The sequence below is a fragment of the Elephas maximus genome, chromosome 26 (assembly GCF_024166365.1).
Source record: "Elephas maximus indicus isolate mEleMax1 chromosome 26, mEleMax1 primary haplotype, whole genome shotgun sequence".
NCBI lineage: Eukaryota > Metazoa > Chordata > Mammalia > Proboscidea > Elephantidae > Elephas > Elephas maximus.
Window position 1 is genome coordinate 37,543,077 of NC_064844.1, and position 14,554 is coordinate 37,557,630.

Genomic DNA, 14,554 nt, shown 5'->3' on the forward strand with positions numbered 1-14,554 from the left:
AACACTACGTATGTATATTGCAGTTGTATACTGCACATGCATACTGGAGATGTATTCTGCAGATGTACAAGGCAGATATATGCTGCAAATGTATACTGCAGATAAACAAAGCAGATACATGCTGCAAAAATATACTGCAGACATAGAAAGCAAATATATACTGCAGATGATTACTGCAGATGTACAAGGTAGGTGTACATTTCAGTTATATACTGCAGATGTATACACCAAATGTATACTGCAGATGTATAGTGCAGAAGTATAGCCACTGCCGTTGAGTTGATCCTGACTCATAGTGACCCTACAGGACAGAGTAGAACTGCCGCACAGGGTTTCCAAGGAGTGTCTAGTGGATTTGAACCACCGACCTTTTGGTTAGCAGCTGTAGCTCTTAACCACTATGCTACCAGGGTTTCCCCATGCAGCCGTATAGTGCAAGTGTATACTGCAGTTGCATACCGTGGATGTTTAGCGGAGATGTATACTGCAGATGTACAATGCAGATGCATACTGTAGATGTACATGACAGATGCACACTGCAGTTATACACTGCCTAAGTATATTTATGACATATACTGCATGTGTACACTGCTGGTATACACTGCAGATGTATAATGCAGGTGTATATTGCAGATGTATAATGCAGGTGTACACTGCAGATATACACTGCAGGTGTGTACTGCAGATAAATACTGCAGATGTATACTGCAGATATACCTTGAAGATGCATACTGCAGATGTATATTGAAGAATTATACTGCAGGTGTACAGTGTGGATGTAAACAGCAGGCATACACTGCACACGTATACTGCAGATGCACGCTGTAGATGAATATTGCAGATGTACCTTGCACATGCATACTGCAGATATAAACTGCAAATTTATACTGACGAATTATACTGCAGAGGTACTGTGTGGATGTAAACAGCAGACATACACTGCACATGTATACTGCAGATGTACTAGACATATATGTTCTGCAGATATATACTGTAAAAATACAAGGCTGATGTACATTTCAGATGTATACTGCAGATACACAAGGCAGGTCTACGTTGCAGGTATATATTACAGATGTAAAAGGTAGATATACACAGTGGATGTACACTTAAGATGTATACTGCTGAGGTATACTTCAAATGTACACTGCAGATGTATACTGTAAATGTATACAGCAGATATACCCTGCAGATGTATATTGCAGATATGTAATTTAGATGTATACTACAGATGTAGATTGCATATGTACACTGAACATGTAAAGTGCAGATATTTACTGCTGATGTAAGGCAGACCTACACTGCAGATGTATACTGCACAGGTATATTACAGACGTATAACAGATATATACTGCAGGTGTGAACAGCTGATGTATGCTACAGATGTATGCTACAGATGTGTACTTCATATGTATACTGCACATATTTACTGCAGATGTACACTGTAGATATGTACTGCAGATGTACTGCAGGTGTATGTTGCAGATATTTATTGCAGATTTACACTTCAGATGTATAACTCAGATATATAATGCAGATGTGACTGAAGATATGCACTGCAGATGAACAATGCAGATGTACTGTTCAGATGTGTACTGCAGATGTACTCCAGATGTATGCAAATGAACACTTAAGATGTGTACTGCCAATGTATAGTGTGCAGGTACTGAAGATGTACACTGCAGATTTACTGCAGATGTACACAGCACATGAACACTACACATGTATACTGCAGTTGTATACTTCAGATGTATACTGCATTGTATACTGCAGATGTACACAGCATTAACACTACAGTTGTATACTGCCGATGTACGCTGCAGATACACAAAGTAGATATAACTGCAGAAATATACTGGAGATGTGTACTGCAGTTGTACGCTCAGATGTATACTGCAGATGTACAAAGCAGATATATACTGCAGATGTATACTGCAGGTGTAGAAAGCACATATATACTGCAGATGATTACTGCAGATGTACAAGGTAGATGTACACTGCAGATGTGTAGTACAGATGTATAGTGCAGGTGTATATTGCAGTTGCATACTGTGGATGTTTAGTGGAGATGTATACTACAGATGTACACTGCACATGTATACTGTAAAGGTACATGACAGATGTATATTGCAGATGTACACTGCATAAGTATACTTATGATGTATACTGCCCATGTACACTGCTGATATGCACTGCAGATGTATAACGCAGGTATACGCTGCAGATGTACTCTGCAAATGCATACTGCAGATATACACAGCAAATGTATACTGACGAATTAGACAGATGTACAGTGCAGATGTAAACAGCAGATATACACTGTACATGTATACTGCAGATGTACATGGCAGATGCATACTGCAGATATACCCTGCAGATGTATACTACAGATGAACACTGCACATGTATACTGCAGATGTACTAGGCATATATATTCTGCAGATATATACTACAAAAATACAAGGCAGATGTATACTGCAGAAGTATGTTGGAGATGTATACTGCAGATATATAAGGCAGATAAATACTGCAGTTATATGCTGCAGATGTCAATGGTAGATGTACACTGTAGTTGTACACTTCAGATGAATAATACAGATGTACAATGCAGATGTACAAAGCAGATGTATACTTGAAATGTACAAGGCAGAAGTGCACTGAAAATGTATAGTGCAGATGAATGCTGCAGAGGTATACTGTGGACGTATCCTATAGATTTATAGCACAGATGTACACTGTGGATGGACACTGCATATGTATGCTGCAGATGTATGAGGTGGGTATATTCTGTAGACGTACAGGGCAGATATATACCGCAGATGAATACTGCAGATGTATAATCCACTTGCAAAAGACAGATATACACTGCAGATGTATCCTAAAGATGTATACTGCAGATGTACACTGTTGATGAATACTGCAGATGTATACTGCAGATGTACCCTGCAGATATATACTGCTAATGTACAGTACAGATGGCTACTGCAATGTATACTGCAGATGAATACTGTAGATGTTTACTGCAGATGTATACTACAGATATACATTGCAGATACATACTGCAGATGTATGTTACAGATGTATACTGTAGATGTACAAGACTGATATATGCTGCAGGTGTGTGCCACAGATGTATACTGCAAATGTACAAGGCTGATGTACACTGCAATATATACTGCAGATGTATACTGCAAACATACAAAGCAGATACATACTGCAGGTTTACATGAAACTGCACTGCATATGTACACTTCAGACTTGTACTGCTGGTCTATACTTCACATGTACACTGCAGATGTATAATGAAGATGTATACAGCAGATGCATAGTGCAGATATATACTGCAGACGGATACTGAAGTACACTGCAGATTACACTGTAGATGTACACTGCAGATGTATACTGAAGATGTACACTGCAGATGTATAATGCAGTATGGTGTGTGCAATGTGCTGAGTGTTGCATACAGTGTTGTGTGCTGTGTGCAATGTGTACTGCGCTGTGCTCAGTTTCATTGTGCTATGTGTGGTGAGCTGTGTTCTCAGCACATAGCACACTGATACCTGAGAAAAGCACACTGCTCAGTATTTCACTTATTGGTGTGTTGTGGGCAGCGTGTTTTGTGGCGTGTGCTTTCTGCTGTGTGCAGTGCGTAGTGTACTGTGTGGAGAGTGCAGTGTGAAGTGTTTTGTGTGCAGTATGCAGGGTGAAGTGTGCAATGTGCGTTGAGCAGAGATCAGTGTGGAGTGCAATGTGTAAACTGGGCAGTGTGTACAGTGTAGTGTGAAGTATGCTGTTTACATTGTGCTGTGCGTAGTGTGTAGTGAGCAGAGTTAAGTGTGCAGTGTATATTGTGCACTTTGATGTGTGATTTATACAGTGTGCAGTATCTTGTATGCAGTGTGTACTTTGCAGTGCACTGTGAAATGGAGTGAAGTGAGCATTGTACTGTGTTCAGCATGCAGTAGGCAGTGTGATATGTGCAGTGTGCTGTGTCAGTGTGCAGTATGCTGTTTGTGCTGCGTGCTTTAGGCTGTTTGCATTGATCAGTTTGCTTTGCGCAGTGATCAGTGTGCTGTGCACAATATGGTGTGTGCAGTGTGCACTGGTCTGTGTGCAGCATCCTGTGTGCAGGGTGGTGTTTGCAGTGTGCAGTCTGATGTGTGACGTGTATGTTTTGTGTGGAGTATGTAGTGTGCCTTCTGCTGTTTGCAGTATGCATTCTGCTATGTTAATATAAAAGGTGCTTTTCCTTGTGTTGGGTGTAGTTGCAAGGTACTGTGCACAGTGTGGAGTGTGCCTTCTGCTGTGTGCAGTGCGCAGTGAGCAAGGTGAAGTGTGCAACGTATACTGTGCGGTTTGATGTACGATATATACAACGTGTGGTATGCAGTGTATAGTGTGTACTTTGCAGTGTGCAGTGTGAAGTGCAGAGTGAAGTGTGCATTATACTGTGTGCAGTGTGATATGTGCAGTGTATTATGTCATTGTGCAGTGTGCTGTTTGTGTCTGCTGTGTACTTTCTACTGTTTTCAGTGATCAGTGTGTTGCATGCAGTATGCTTTGTGCAGTGTGCTGTGTGATGTGGTCAGTGGGCAGTGATATGTATGCTGTGTGCAGTGTGCTGTGTACCTTCTGCTGTATGCAGTGGGCAGTGTTCTGTGTCTTGTGCTTTGTGATTTCTGCTGTGTAGAGTGTGCAGTGCGCCTCCTGTTGTGTACAGTTTGCAGTGCAATGTGTGCAGAGTGCAGTGTGCTGTATGCAGTGTGAAGCATGTGGCAAGCAGTGTGCTGAGTGCAGTGTGCAGAGTGAAGTGTAAAGTGTGTGGTATGCCATGTGAAATGTGCATTGGGCAGTGTGAGGTATACAGAGTGTGTGCAATGTGCATTTAGCAGTGTGCAGCATACAGATTATAGTGCAAAGTGTGCATTTTGTGTAAAATGTGCAAGGGGCAGCGTGTAGAATGAAGTGTGCACTGTGTTGTTTTGTGTGCCTTGTGCACTGTAAAGTGTGCTATGTGCATTATGCTGCCTGCAGAGTTATTAGTGCTGTGTTCAGTGTACTGTATGTAATGTGCAGTGTGCTGTGTGCAGTGTACCGTGTGTGATATGTGCAGTGGTGTGTTCAGTCAGCAGTGTGCTATGTGCAGTTTACAGTGGTGTGCTGCAGTTATTGGTGTGCTCTGTGCAGTGTTCTGTGTGCTGTATTCTGTACCAGTGTGTAGTGTACCCTCTGCACAGTGGTGTGTGCAGTGCGCTGTATGCTGTGTGCAGTGTACAGTTTGCAGTGTGTTGTGTATAGTGTGTTGTGTGCACTGTGCAGTCTGATGCGTGCAGTGTTCATCTTGCCATGTGGAGTGTGCAGTGCCCATTGTGCTTCATAATGTGTGCTTTATTCATTGTGCAGCATGCTAGGAGAAGTGTGTAGTCTGAAGACTACAGTGTGCCATGTAAAATGTAAAGTATGCAATGTGCTGTTTGAAGTTTGCAGTTATCAGGGTGCTGTGTGAAGTGAGCTGTGTTCTGTGTGCTGCAGTGTGCTCTGTGCTGTCGGCAGGGTGCCTTGGGTAGTGCACCTTGTGATGTGTACATCCTGCTTTGTGTGGTGTGCCGTCTTCTGTATGCAGTGTGCTATGTGCTGTGTGTAGAACGTAGCCTATGTATGCATTGCACAGTGTGATGTTTGCAATGTGTGCTGAGCACTGTGGAGTGTAGAAAAATGGAGAGTGCAGAATGGAGCGTAATTTGTGCTTGTGCTATAAGCTGTGCGCAGTGTGCAGCTTACAGTAGGTTGTGTGCAATATGTTGTGTGCAGTGTGCAGTGTGATTTTTCAGTGTGCAGTATGCTAGGTGAGGGTGCAGTTTGAAGAGTATGATGCGCAGTTTAAAGTGTGCCGTGTGCTGTTTCTGTGTGCCTTCTGCTGTGTGCAGTGATCAGTGTGCTGTGTATAGTGTGCTTTGAGAAGTTTCAGTGTGCTTTGTGCAGTGTGTTGTGTGCACTATGCATTGTGCTGTGTGAGTGTTCTGTGTTGTGTACAGTGTGCAGTCTGCTGTGTGCTGTATTCTGTTTGTAATGTGCTATATGCAGTATGTGAGTGGAGTGTGCATGTGCTGTGTGTAGTATACACTGTGCAATGTGAAGGGTGCAGTTTGTAGTGTGCTGTGTGCTTTAGTCTGTGTTCAGTATTCTGTATGCAGTGTGCTTAGTGCCGTGTGCAGTGTGCTCTATGTAACATGCAGTGTATTGTGTGCAGTGTGCAGTGTGCTGTTGCAGTGTACTGTGGGTTTTCTGATGCATGCAGTGTGTTCAGTGGGCAGTGTGCTATGTGAAGTATGCAGTGTTCTGTGTGCAGTTATTGGTGTGCTGTGTGCAGTGTACTGTGCATTCTGCACCTGATTTGTGCAATGTGCAGTGTGTTGTGTGCAGTCTGATGTGTGCAGTGTGCAGTTTACTGTGTGCAGTGTCCATTATGCATTGTAATGTGTGCTTTGGTCAGTGTACAATATGCTAGGTACACTATGAACAGTACAGTGTGCAGTGTAAAATATAAAGTGCACAGTGTGCAGCTTGAAGTGTGCGGTTTCAGTATGTTATATGAAGAGAGTTTTCTGTGCTCTGTGTCATGTGTAGGGTAATGTGGGCAGTGTGCCCTGTGCTGTGTTCTTTCTGTTTTGTAGAGTGTATATGTGTTGTGTTCAGTCTGCTGTGTGCAGTGTTCTGTTTGTAATGTGCTACATGCACAGTGCAGTGTACCATGTTAAGTGTGCAGTGGGAAGAGTGCAGTGTGATGTGTGCAGGGTGAAGTGTTCAGTGTGCTGTATGCACTTTGCAATGTGCAGTGTACTGCATTACCACGCAAAGTGCTGTGTACTGCATGCAGTATGCTATGTAGTATGTTGTGTGCTGTGTGCACTGCAATGTGTGCAGTGTGCACTGTTCAGCTGGCAATGTAATATGTGCTCTATGCCATCAGTGTGCTGTGGTCAATGTGCAGTGTGTTGTGTGCAGTTTGCAGTGTGCAGTTCGCAGTATTCTGTGTGCAGCTGTTTGTGTGCTGGGTTCTGTGTCCTTTCTGGTATGCAGTGTGCAGTCTGCAATGTGCTTTCTGCCTTGTGCAGTGTGCTGAGTGCACTATGATGTGTGCAATTTGCTGTGTGCAGTGTGCTTACACTATGTGCTTTCTGCTGTGTACAGTGTGGCATTTGCTGTGTTACATGTGAACTGTATAACATGCATGCTGCTGTGTGCTGTGTGTAGTATACAGTGTGCAGTGTGTTGTGTGAACTGAGCAGTGGGTAGTGTGCTCTATGCTGTGGGCAGTGAGTGCAGTTATTGGTGTTCCTCCTGCTCTGAGCTTTTTTCTGTGTGCAGTTGCAGTGTGACTTCTGCTGTGTGCAGTGTGTTGTCTGCAGTGTGCTGTGTGCAGTGCAAAGTGAACAATGTGCCTTGAGCACTCAGCAGTGTGCACAGGGTAAAGTGTGTAGTGTGCCATGCTATGGTTGCAGTGGGTAGCATGCAGAGTGAAGTGTGCAGTGTGCTGTGTTCAATGTGCATTGTGCACTGTTAAATGTGCAGTCTGCAGTATAATATATGCAGTGTATGAATTCTGTGTGCAATGTGATGTGTCTAGTATGCAGTGTTGTGTTCAGTGTCCAGTGTGCTGTGTTCTGTGTGCAGATATTGGTATGCTGTGTGCAGTGTGCTGTGTGCCATGACATGTCAGTGTGCAGTGTGCTCTGTGCACTCTGCTGCATGTGCTGTGTGCAGTTTGCAGCACATTGTGTGTTGTGTGCAGTTTGATGTGTGCAGTTTGCTGTGTGCAGCGTCCATTGTGCTTTGTAATGTGCACTTTGTTCAGTGTGCAGTATGCTAGGTGCATTACACAGTGTGAAGAGTAGTGCTAGTAAGGAAACATCATTTAAGCAAAGAACTGATTCCAAAGCTGTTGTTCTCAATTGCCCACTAAAGCTTCCCAACTCACATGCTGGAGGACACTGCTAGGTTGGGAATAGGCAACAGGTGTGCTGAGGTTCTGATCTCTTCAGTTCTTGGGGGATCTGGAGCACACAGATCAGTAACCTCTGCCAGCCTCATCCAATTTTCTCAGTGTCCCATAAAATATTAGACTTTTCTGGGTAAGTGCCATGATTTGAAAAAGATTGAAGAGCACAGTACAATGCTATACTCCCTAGAAATATATGTGGGTCATGAGAATTCTAACCCCAGTATTCATAGTGGGTAAGGATCCTAACTCCCAATTTTTTCTGTAAATAAGATGCTACTGGGTTCCCTAGTGCTACTTCTGATACTCCCTAACTGTGATGTTGTCTCTTTCTACTGTGAGTCTTTTGAACTCTCCCTAGTGTTGAAAAGGTGGATTAAGGAATCCTTGTCTCCAAGGAAACCACAGAACCTGCCTGTGATTAGCAAACATTGCATACTATCCTAGTAAAGATAACTGCAGAAAAGAATCTATCAGTATGATTAGGGCCAGGGAACTAGCAATTACTTTGACATTTTAAATGTCAACCACCCAGAAATACCTGATCTAAACCATTGTCTCAGTTCAGCTTTGTTTCCCAATGAAAATACAAATTAGTTCCATGTATTTTTCCAGTGAATCTTTCAGGTTAGACATAGATTCTTATTTTTTTTTAATAATAGGCATTAATATTTATAGAGAAGGAGCCCTAGAGGCACAGTGGTTAATTGCTTGGCTGCTAATCAAAAGTCCAGTGGCTCAAAACCACCAGTTGCTCCACAAGAGAAACATGTGGCAATCTGCTTCTGTGCAGTGCACTCAGTTCAGTGCATGCAGTGCAGTTTGGTGAAGTGTAATACGGTGCAAAGCAGGGTGGTGCAGGGCAGTGTCATAGGGCAAGCAGTACAGTGTAGTGCAGTGTATCACACACAGTTTATGCAGGGCAATGTGATGCTGTGTGGTGCAGTGCAGTGCGGTGCAGTGCCTGATTGTGCAGTGCATGCATATAGTGTAGCAATACAGTGCTATGTAGTGCAGTGCACACAGTGCAGTATGCTCAGTGGAGTGCAGGCAGTGCAGTGTGGTGCAGTGCAGTGTGCATAGCAGGCAGTGCAGTGAGTGCAGTGTAGTGCAGTGTGCACAGTGTATGCAGTACAATGCGGTGAACTAAAGTGCACACAGTGTGGTGCATAAAGTGCATTATGATGCACTGAGGTGCAGTGTAGTGCATACACTGCAGTATGGTGCAATGCACTGCATGCACTGAAGTTTGTGTAGTGCAGTGTGGTCTTGTATGGTGCCTGCAGTGTAGTGCATGCATTGCAGAGTGGTGCAGTGTAGTCTGGCACAGTGCAGTGCATGCAGTGAACTGTGGTGTAGTGCAGTAGATGCAGTATAGGGCATACAGTGTGGTCCAGTGCATTGAGTGCAGTGTAGTGCTTGCAGTGCAGGGTGGGGAAATGCAGGGTAATGCGGCGCAGCATGCACACTGCATGCAGTTCAGTGTGGTGCAGTGTAGAGCATGCAGTGTAGTGCAGGCAGTGCAGCAAGCTGGGGTGCAGTGCATGCAGTGTGGTGCACTACAGTGTACTCAGTGCAATGTGGTAAAAAGCAGAGTGCAAAGTTCAGTGGTACAGTGCAGCACATGCAGTGCAGTGTGGTGCAGTGCCATGCACTCACTGCATTGTGTGCAGTGTAGTGTGATGCTGTGCTAGTAGTGCGTGCAGTGCAGTGTGGTGAAGTGCAGTACATGCAGTAGAGTGGGGTGCAGTGTATTGCAGTACAGCGAGGTGCAGTGCAGTACACCACACTGAATTACACTCAGAGAACTGCATGCAGTGCAATGTGCTCAGTGCAATGTGGTAAAGGGCAGAGTGGAAAGTGCAGTGGTGCAGTGCATGCAGTGCTGTGTGGAGTGTAGTGCGTGCGGTGCAGTATAGTGTACAAAGTGTAGTGTGTGTAGTGCAGCTGATGCAGAGCAGTGAGTCAAGTGAAGTGTGGTGCAGTGCAGTGCACTCGAGTGTGCATTACAGTGTGGTGAGATGCAGTGCAGTGCAGGCAGTGGGTGCAGTGCCATGTGAACAGTGTAGTGTATGCAGTACTGTGTAGTGCAGTGCCTGCAGTATAGTGCATGCAGTGCAGGGTGGTGGACTGCAATGGGTGCAATGCAGTGTGATATAGAGCAGTGTTCAAAGTGCAATGATGCAGTGCAGTGAGTGCGGTGCAGTATGGCGTGTTGCAGCTTGCACAGTGCAGTATGCAAAGTGCAGAACATGCAATGCACTGTGGCACAGTGCAATGAATTCTGTGCAGTGTCCTCAGTACAGTGCATGCAGTACATTATGGTGCAGTGATACATGTGAAGTTCAGTTCAAGAAGATCAATGAGGCAAAAAGCAGTTGCAAAGTGTAGTACATGCAGTGCAGCATGGTCATTGCTATGTGGTGCAATTCAGTGTGTGCAGTGCGATACACTGCAGTGCATGCAGTTCAGTGTGCTGTGCAGTGTGGTACAGTGTGCACCATGCAGTGGTGCAGGGCACTATATGCAGTATAGTGTGTGCAGCAGTGTGTGCACTGCACAGAGTGCACTGCTTATAGTGTGCTATTGTGCAGTACAGTGGGTGCAGAGCTGTGTGCAGTGCACTGTGCATAGTGAAGTGTGGTGTAGTGCAGTGTTCTGCAATGAAGTGTGGCACAGTGCAGTATGGTACTGTGCAGTGCATGTTTTGTAGTCAATGTGGTGAAGTAGTGCAGAGAAGTGTACAGCACAGTGTTTTGCGGTGCAGTGTGGTGCAGTGTGGAACAGTCCAGTGCATGCAGTCCAGTGTGCAGAGTGCATTGTAGTGTAGTGCAGTGTGCACAGTGCAGTTTGTGCAGTACACTGTCTTGCAGTGCAGTACACATTGTGTAGCCCATGCAGTAATGTGTGGTGCAAAGAAGTGTTTGTGTAGTGCAGTGTTTTGCAGTGCAATGTGATGAAGTGCAGCGCATGTAGTGCAGTATGAAGCAATGCAGTGAGCAGAGTGCAAAGTGCAAAGTGCAGTGTGGTTCAGTTCAGTGGGTGCTCAGTGCAGTGTAACAGTGCAGTGTGGTGCAGTTAAGTCTATGTAGTGCGTGAATGCAGCGTATTGTGCTATGTGCAGGGCTTGTACTGCAGTGTGGTGCAGTGTAGTCCATGTAGGGCATGCATGCACTGTGGTGCGGTATAGTGTGCTCAGTGCAGTGTATGTAGTGCAGTGTGGTGCAGTACAGTGCTCACAGTGCAGTGCACACAGCTCAGTATGGTGCCATGCAGTCGGTGCAGTGTGTGCAAAGTGCAGAGTGGTGCAGCACATGCAGTGCTGTGGGTGCAATGCTGTTTTGCAGTGCAGTGTGGTGCAGTACAGTGTTGCCATATAATGTGCTGCAGTGCGCTGTGTGCAGTGCAGTGTGATGCAGTGCAGTGGGTACAGTGCATACAGTACTATGTGGTGCAGCACATTGTGTTCATTTCAGTGAGAAGAGTGCAGTGTGGCAAGGTGCATTGCATATGGTGCATGCAGTGTGCTGCATGCAGTGCAGCGTTGCAGTGCAGTGTGGTGCAGTGCTACACGTGCAGTGTATGCAATGCAGTGTAGTGTGTTTAATATGTATGGTGCAGTATGCACAGTGCATGCATTCTAGTGCAGTATAGTCCTCAGTGCAGCACTTGCAGTGCAGTGCATGCACTATAGTGTGGTGCAGTGCACTGCATGCAGTTCAGTACATTCAGTGCAGTGTGGCGCTGTACACTGTGCAGTTCTATGCATGCAGTGTAGTATGCTTCAGTGCAGCATATTCAGTTTGTGCAGAGTCCTGCAATGCAGGGTGTGCAATGCTGTTCTTGCAGGGCAGCATTTGCAGTGCAGTATGCAAAGTGTGCTCTGCAGTGAGAAAAGTTTCATTGCAAGCCATGTAGTACATACAGTGCAGTGTGGTGCAGAACAGATGGTGAAGTGCAGCGCACACAGTATGTGCAGTGCAGTTGGTGCAGTGCAGTGGGTGTAGTGTATCTAGTGCAGTGCAGTAACGTGCAGGGCAGTGTAGCGCAGTACAGTGCATGCAGCACAATGTGGTAAAGAACAGTGCACAAAATGCAGTTGTGCAGTGCGTGCAGTGCAGCGTGATGCAGTGTGTGTGTGCGGTGCAGTGCATGCACTGTACAGTGTACAGTTCAAACTGCAGTGTGTGCAGTGCAGTGTGGTGCAGTGCACAAAGTGCACACAAGTGCAGTATGCTCAGCACAGTGCTCACAGTGCAGTATGGTGCAGTTCAGTGTGGTGCAGTACAGTGCATATAGCACAATGTGGTAAAGAGCAGTGTGCAAAATGCAGTGGTGCAATGCAGTGCCTGCAGTATGGTGCAGTGCAGTGGGCATAGTTCATTGTGGTGCAGTGCAGTGTTCCATGCAGTGTGGTGTGGTGCATTGGTGCAGTGTAGTGCATGCAGTGCAGTGTGGTGCGGTGCAATGCACTTAGTGCAGTGCATACAGTGCAGTATGATGCAGTTTGGTAAAAAGCAATGTTCAACTTGCAGTGGTGCAGTGCAATGTGTGCAGTGTGGTGCAGTTCAGTGTGCACAATGGTGTGTGCAAAATGCAATGTCTGTAGTGCAGTATGTTGCAGTGTAGTGAGTGCAAAGCAGTGTGGTGCAGTGCAGTGTACATAGTTTGTACAGTGCACTGTGGTGCAGTGTGGTACAGTGGAGTGTGTGCACTGCATGCAGTGCAGTGTGGTGTAGTGCAATGTGGTACAGTGCAGTGTGTTGCCATGCTCTATGTGTAGAGCAATGTGGTGCCGTGCAGTGCATGCAGTACAGTTTGATGTGTGCAGAGTGTTATCAGTGTGCAGTGTTTTGTGTGCAGTATTCTGTATGCAGTTATGTGTTGATTTCTGTGTTTTCTGCTGTTTGCAGTGTGCCCTTTGCTGTGTGCAATGTACGGTGTGCTGTGTGCAGAGTGCAGTGTGTTGTGTACAGTGTATATTCTGTAGTGTTAAGTTAGCATTGCACATCAAGCACTGTGCAGTGTGAACTGTGTAGTGTGCAGAACATAGTGTACTATGTCAAGTGTGTCATGTGAAGTGGGGAGAGTGCAGTGTGCTGTATGCTGTGTGCAATGTGCTGTGTGCAGAGTGCAGTGTGATGTATGCAGTGTGAACTCTGTTGTGTGCACTGTGGTGTCTACATTGTACAGTGTGCATTAAACAGTGTGCAGTGGTAAGTGTGCAGTGTAAGGTGTGGAGTGTTCAGTGTGCACTGTGCACTATGAAGTGTGCAGTGTTCAGTGTGCTGTATGCAGTGTGCTGAGTGCTGTCAGCAGTGTGCTGTACGTAATGTGCTGTGTTCAGAGTGCAGTGTGTTATGCGTAGTGTGCTGTGCTGTGTGCAGTTGTTGGAGTACTGTGTGTGGTGTGCTCTGCGCTGTGTTCTGAGTCAGTGTGCATTGTGCAGTTTGCAGTGTTTTGTGCAGCATGCAGTCTGATGTGTGCAGTGTCCAATGTGCTTTGTTATGTGTTCTTTTTTCATTGTGCAGTATACTAGGTGAAGTGTGCAGAGTGAAGAGTAGTGTGCAGTGTAAAATATAAAGTGTACAGTGTTCAGTTTGAAGTGTGCAGTTTTTAGTGTGCAATGAGAAGTGCGCAATGTGAATTATGCTGTGTAGGGTGCTGTGTGCACTTTGCAGTGTGCTGTATGTACTGTGCTGCATGGAATGTGCACTGTGGAATATTGTGTGTAGTGTGGCATGTGCAGTGTGCTCTTTGTTGTGTGCAGTGTGCTGTGTATCCTGTGATGTGTCAGTGCCCAGTGTGCTCTGTGCATTGTGCTGTGTGCAATGATTTGAGTAAAATGTGCAGTGTGCTGTGTTCAGTTATCCATGTGCTATTGGTTGTGTGCAGTGTACTGTGGGGAGGGTGCCTTGTGCTGTGTGCTTTCTGCTGTGTGCAATATGCAGTGTGCCTTCTGCAGTGTGCAGAGTGCAGTGTCCTGTAATTCTGCAGTGTGCAGGTTGCAGTGCACAGTGTGGTGTGCAGTTCAGTGCAATGTGTGTACGGTACGTCCTGTGCAATTTGCAGTTTGCAGTATGTTGTACGCTTGTGTGTTGTGTGAAATTTGCAGTGTGAAGTGTACTGGGTGCAGTATAAAGTGTGAAGTGAGTGTGTGGAATGTGCAGTGAGTTTTGTGGAATGTGTAAAATGTGCAAACTGCAGTAAGAGGTGTGCAGTTTGCTTTGTGCAGTGTGCTGTGTGCACTGTGTTGTGTTTAGTGTGTACTCTGCCGTAGGCAGTGTGCTGTGTGCAGTGTGCTGTATGCAGTGTGTTGTGTGCAGGCTTCAGTGCACAGTATAGTGTTATGCAGTGTGCTTTGTGCAATTTGCAGTTGCAGTGTTCATTGTGCTGGGTGATGTGTGCTGTGTCCAATATGCAGTGTGTTGTGGGCAGGGTACAGCACACAATGTCTGGTGTGCTGTGGGCAGTGTCCAGCGTCCTGTGTGCAGATTGCCATGAAGAACGTGCTTTGAACAGTATGCTGTTTGCAGCGTGCAATGTGCATTG